The sequence below is a fragment of the Triticum urartu genome, chromosome 6A (assembly GCF_056163025.1).
Source record: "Triticum urartu cultivar PI428250 chromosome 6A, HENAU_Tu73, whole genome shotgun sequence".
Classification (NCBI taxonomy): Eukaryota; Viridiplantae; Streptophyta; class Magnoliopsida; order Poales; family Poaceae; genus Triticum; species Triticum urartu.
Window position 1 is genome coordinate 195096339 of NC_141878.1, and position 6553 is coordinate 195102891.

A 6553-nucleotide genomic window follows, 5' to 3' on the forward strand; every position below is an offset into this window, starting at 1 on the left:
GATCCTCATCCGGTACGGTGGATGAGGGATGTCGAGGTGTTGCTGTGGACGACGTCATCGGGGAAGAGGCTCCGGCTGGGTGGCGGATGAAGGAGGATGTGGGGCTTCGCGGGTTTTGCCGGCCTCGGTGTACGAATGGGTGGGCAGATGGGATGGGAGTGGGGGAACCATGGCTTAGGGACGCGATTGTCCGAAATGTGGGGTAAGTTACGAAAGTACCCCCACCAATTTGAGGCGGTTCTTTCGTTTCAGGGGTATCACGAGCATTTCGCGTGTCGGGATTTCACAGGAGGTGGGAGTTTTCGCGTGCGTTGTAATTTTGGAATAGCAAGGCGTGGGTTGAGATGGAGGGAGTTGTCGGAGCACAACGAGACAAAGATTTATCTTAAATATTTTGGGGTAACAAGGCGCGGGTTGAAGAGGCGGGAGTTTCGCAGCACGATAGACTGGGACGCTAGCTTGAAATTTCGGCATAACAAGGCGCGGCTGGAAATTTCGGGAGAACAAGCTTAACGTGTACCCAAAGGAAAAAAAGAGAATTTAGACTAGTATGATATACTACGTATAATGTGTTTAGCACGCACAGCACACACACAGACACCATTTAGACTAGTAAGGTACATGTGCATTGCACGCATGAGATTTGGCAACCACATTATGAATAAATACCACATTATAGCATGTACGCTTTGAGTAATATATGCATGATGTAGATGTTCGTTTAATTCTTATAGTTCATTTCATTCAAAATCATCTAGTTTTTATAAGAAAGCTAATCTATTTTAAGATTCATGGAATTGTGCGTTGTAAGGCATAAAGTAAAAACAAATCATGTAGAAAAACATTTGGGCAATTCTGATACGGAAGATTCTAGAACAAAGAAGAAGTGCTTGTGTTTTGAGGTTTGTGCATTATGCTTAAGTTCAACCATAGAGTCTTCTAGATTGTACATGTGGCAAAATCTGGTGCAATCTAGATGATATCCAACGGCCACTAGTGCTCAAATTTGCCAGCTCTGCACTATCGGATTGGCCTCATCCAACGACCATCTTTTAAAGTTAAAGTTATCCGCACACTATATAAAAATATAAAATATAATATATAGGGGTATAGATATAGATATGTGATGCGAAAGCCACCCATCATCTCCAATTAGAATAGTGTGTCCATGCACTGATGCAATGTGTCCAAACGATGTCTGCCATCGGTATCTCAAATTCAAACCAGTCTGACCTTGTTCAATGTGTATACATTACAACATGCTCGTTTCCAAACCACACCGCGCAGATCTCCATTATATTCATGCATGCATGGATTTCAAACATCATGATCTCTTATTCAAATATTTGAATTCAACTTTACATTGATTATGACCTCACCTAGTCTTTTACACCCACGCATTGGTCTTCTCTTTGTAATTGTACCACTAACTTTCTCTCGTGCATGCATGCACACACACTACCAGTCAGCATTATCCATCGCACACATGCAATCTTTTTCTTCAGGTCGGTCTCCCATGAAGGCACACACACACATCCCCCTCTATCGGGCATTCTTTATCTCTCACGTGCATGTGCAACGATCGATGTTCCTCTATGTGTGTGTGTGTGTGTATAGCTAGGTCTTTCATAGTTTTCCACATAAACCGATCAATCTATATATCTAGTGAGGTCTCACCCTATTTCCCACGTCCACATCGATCAATCTATACCTCTCTATATAGTATTACATATATAGCTAATACACCCACATTAATTATATATCCAATGCCCCCTCTCATCATCAATGACTTCTGCTTCATCTCTCAGACGCGCGCACAATGGAGAAGACAGGGGGCAACAATGACCCTGCCCCCCTAACATCACTATATACCGAGGCTAATATGAATGTGATCATTAGACAATTGCTGGTAAAAATGGTTTAAGTTGATGAATTGTCCCTCCTCGTAAAGGATTAGCAATGCTTGGCCCCCTAGCTCATGGGACATTTTTCATGGCTCCGCCACTGCGTGCAACATCACACGTTCTCGCCCCCTCTCTCTAAATATCAATCTCACAGTTGTGCACTCCTTCATAGTCTCCCTCCACTCAGCCCCTCGCACCATCTTCTAGCCCCCACCGAATTTTGCCACATGTACAATCTAGCAGACTCCACGGTTGAACTTAAGCATAATGCACAAATCTCAAAACAACAATGGTTCTCCTTTGTTCTAGAATCTTACGTATCATAACTGCCCAAACTTTTTTTCTAGTTGAATTGCCATTATTTTTTTTACTTTATGCTTTACAATGCGCAATTCCATGAATCATAACATAGATTAAGGGCTTCTTTGATTCAAAGGATTCTCGAAGGAATTTTGGAGGATTCTAATCCTTAGGAATTTTTTCTATCTTGGTTGTTTGATTCGTAGGATTGTAAACCATACGAATTTTTCCATATGTTCATTTGCACTAGATTTCATAGGAAACATCCCATCCACTCAAACCTCTTTGAAAGAATTCTGCGTTTTTTCTATGCATAATCAAACACTCGTACCATCCCGTAGGATTCAAGATGACATTCCACTCTAATCCCATGTTCTTCCTATTCCCGCGTTTTGGAAATCCTACGAATCAAAGAGGCCCTAGGTTTTTTATAAAAACTAATTGATTTTGAATGAGATGAACTATAAGAATTAAACGAAGGTCTACATCAGGCATATATGACTCAGAGCTTACATGCTACAGTGTGGTATTTATTCATAATTTGGTTGCAAAATCTGACGCGTGCAATGCACGTGTACCTTACTAGTACTTCGAGTATGTGCAAAACACAATGGCACGCTACACAGTGTCTCTCTTACAGTTCATGAAGCCACGTGGCACATGTGGAGGCGTTGTCGCGACATCCTTGTGTTGATTGATCATAGTGACGTGCTGCTGGTTCCAGAACAATGTACTCATCCTCCCTGAGCCGCACTGGCGGTAAATGCATGAAGCGTAGATGTGCACGCACGCCACGCACGCACTCATTCCCTCGCACGCACACGTGGGTACACGGGTGGACGCAATTTTGTACCAAGATCCACCCCATGTGATAATTTGACGTGTGTAAAGTTCTTCACTTAATTGATGTCAAGTAATAAAGCGCATGCAAATTGAGTGGACATGAGGGCGGAAGAAAGACATGCGCGTAGTACTGCGCGCATGCGAGTAGTTAAATCATGGGTTGCTAGTAGTAGTACTTCCATTTGTCTCCTTCATATTTTGTGCCAATTTTTGACAGTAACATAATATTTACGCATCTGAGCTGTGTAGTCTACTTGAAATTTATGTTCCACTAAACTCATCGGGAGCCATTTCGGGCCTCGAAACCAAAAACCATCAATTAATCTTTACCTTGTTCCCACCACATTCAAAAGTACTAGTGCTACAATTAAGTGCAAGCCTGCTCACACCTACCAGTACGTTCCAAACCTGAACGTGTTCCCACTATGTAGGTTTTAGTACTAGTGCTAGTACTTAGGTTATAAAAAGGGGAACTACCTAACCGGAAATTACTCTACCTTCCTCCTCGTAAGTCCTCCTTGTTCGTCTGTCCTTGCCATGGCCGGTGTGCAGAGCTCTAGGTCGAGAACTACTCATAACAAGGGAGCGGCAACCAAGGCTGCGGAAAAAAAAGAGAGGGCTCGCCGCCACACAGAGACCTCGAAAGATCACTCACGGGCAGGCGATGGCTCCCAGGAGCACCCTACACGCGGAGGTGAACATGCGGTGCTGGAGTCGTTATCCCTCGACGGCATGCCCGATCAGCTCAATAAGGACCTCAATAAGCAGAAGGAGTTCATCCACGGCTAGGTGGAGCTGCTGAAGGAGAGCCTCGATGACATGCCCGCTGAGCTCAATGAGCATGGGGAGTTGACCGCCAGCTTGGTGATGCTGCTGAAGAAGAGCATTGCCTCAGAGAAGAAGGCGACCGGCGAAATCCTGCAACTTCAGGAGGACAAGGCGAAGCTCTGCCACGAGCTCTACCTGCTGAAGGAGGAGAACGATGGCTGGAAGAAGCTGCACGAGAATAGTAGTTCCTCGATGAAGATGTTGCAGGCCCTCGTCATGGAACAGAAGGAGGAGTTGGCGAAGCTCCGCATCGAGCACCCGATTGCTGTCAAGGTACGTAATGCGGCCGTGGAATAGATGATGAAGGCTCGCGTCGAGAAATCCCGCGTCATGGACAAAATGATGAAGATGGCAGAGGAGACGCGCAAGGAGATGGAGGTCGTGGAGGCGATGAAGAAGCACTTGTGACTCCGTGGCCAGCAACCCTTCATGTAGTGAGAGCAGCGCCCCGGACTTGTGTATGCGTCTTCCTTCTTTTATGGGGTGATAATCTTCCTTCTTCTTTTCCTCCTGTGTTTCTTATTTTGCTTCGGGTGTTTGGCCGCACGTGTCACCTTCTCTGCCAGGCATGAATAGAACAATGCTAAAAATGAGATGACTAGCAAATTAGATCATTCTTTATCGCCAATAGAACAATGCCTCTTGCTAGTAATATATAATAAGAGTAGAGAGTAGAGGATATGGCATTGGGCTGCCGTGTTTCGTACTCCTCCGTCGTACTCCAGTGGAAAACTTGAGTATACCGCACGGTTCTTTGCTCCTCCTTAGGTCGTCCGCACATTTATACGAGCAGTCAAATCACAAGGCCCCGCCTTCCAGCAGTAATGAGCCGTCAAATCACAAAGTCCCTCGCCTCTCGTGAAAAGGACCAAGCTAGACTGCCCCGCCCTCTAGCCTTTTAAAAATGTATACATTTCTACAGTAGTAGTATCAATGGATTGCACCATGGAGCAAAACTAACAAGATGTAATTAAAGAAAAAAGGTGGTACATATAGAAAGCGCTCGTCGCCAAATTATGCATATACTATATGACACTACCCACTATGAAGGTACTAGTAACATAGACTAGTAACTAGTTTATGCTACTCTCCACTATGACCAGCCAAAGTCGAGGCGCGAATACCAATGAGGGCCTGGTTGTGTCTATACTTGGACAACTCACCCGACGGCATGCACACCAGGCAGACGGAGCTCGTGTCGTGTTGGTGCCATGTGCGACCTGCACATTCATCAGTCTTGCTATAAGTCGCAGTAGATGCTATATAGGTCCGTCGGATCTTACATCAAGATCCGTGTAAAAATTTATTTTCAGATTTTCTTTTTTCTCTCTTAAATCTCAGTCGAGTGAGACATTGCCACACCATTAAACAGAGGCTCGGGCGCCATTAATGGAGACCTTGGGAGAGAGGTGGACGGCAGATGGAGGTCAAAGGGCTCGCACACCTCCCGTACTCAAATAGCTACCATGCACGGCGCCTCCTAGCTAATAAAAAAAGGGGACGCATGGCGGCACGTAAATGGTAAATAGAACGCCCACGGTTTCACTAATACTTGTGTTTCCGATTGTAACGTGACAACACTTGTTCCAAAATGACTTTGTTGATATTGTTAATGTGTGTGCCTTCGCAAATCGGACAGCAAAATTACCACAACATGTTGGTGCCATGTCATGACACCAAGCCAAGTTTCATGATTTTCATGCGTGTTTCGGATTTACAGGAATTAAAAAACCAAGTTTCTCAATGTTTCCAGCTGAGCCATGACGCCTAGATGTTTGAATTTCATTCCCATTTTTTGCATGGGACCTAGAAATTTACCCGAGGACACACATGTGATTTTTCAACCAGCTTTGGTGCACTGGAGCATGTGCTTGTATTTAAAATTTGAATTGTGCACACAAAGGTGACACGTTCCCTCTCAGAACCACGAGCCTTCTTGAGAGAAGCTCCGGTTTGTAAGAAACTTATACCAAAACTTGTTCCTATTCTGCTAATTTTTTAACCACATCATGGTAGTACCATGACATGACACCATGCCAAGTTTCATGATTTTCAGGCATTTTTTGGATTTACAAGAATTTTAAAACCAAGCTTCTCAATGTTCTCGGCAGAACCACGGTGCCCAGATGTTTGAATTTCATTCCCTTTCTTGCATGTGACCTAGAAATTCACCCGAGGACACACATGTGATTTTTCAATCAACTTTGGTGCACGGGAGCATGTGCTTGTAGTTCAAATTTTAATTATGCACATTAAATGACCAGAAACTCAATTAATGTATAAAAAAGGCCGAACGAACTGGAATAATTCCAAAATTTAATAGGGCACTCATATAGTTCTATGTTGCCTCTGTAAAGAAAATCTGGGGGAGGCAGCGTATATTAGAAACGCCATTAGACATTGTTATTTTCACGTCAAACCCGTTGACCATGTTACATGACAAAAATAAGCCGATTCTCACAATGATAAGTTAATGGTCTCCAGCACAACACACCCCTCAAATAAAACTAAGCACCCTGGAATTCTTTGACAAAACTAAGCACCCTGAAATTCGTTGACAACTAAACTGCTGGCTATATGATGTTGGCCATATATATTGTACGTATATAATGTGAAGAAACGAGTGGTAGTACTATACCAGCTAAAAGATGAAATGTATGGAATATAACGAGAAGAAA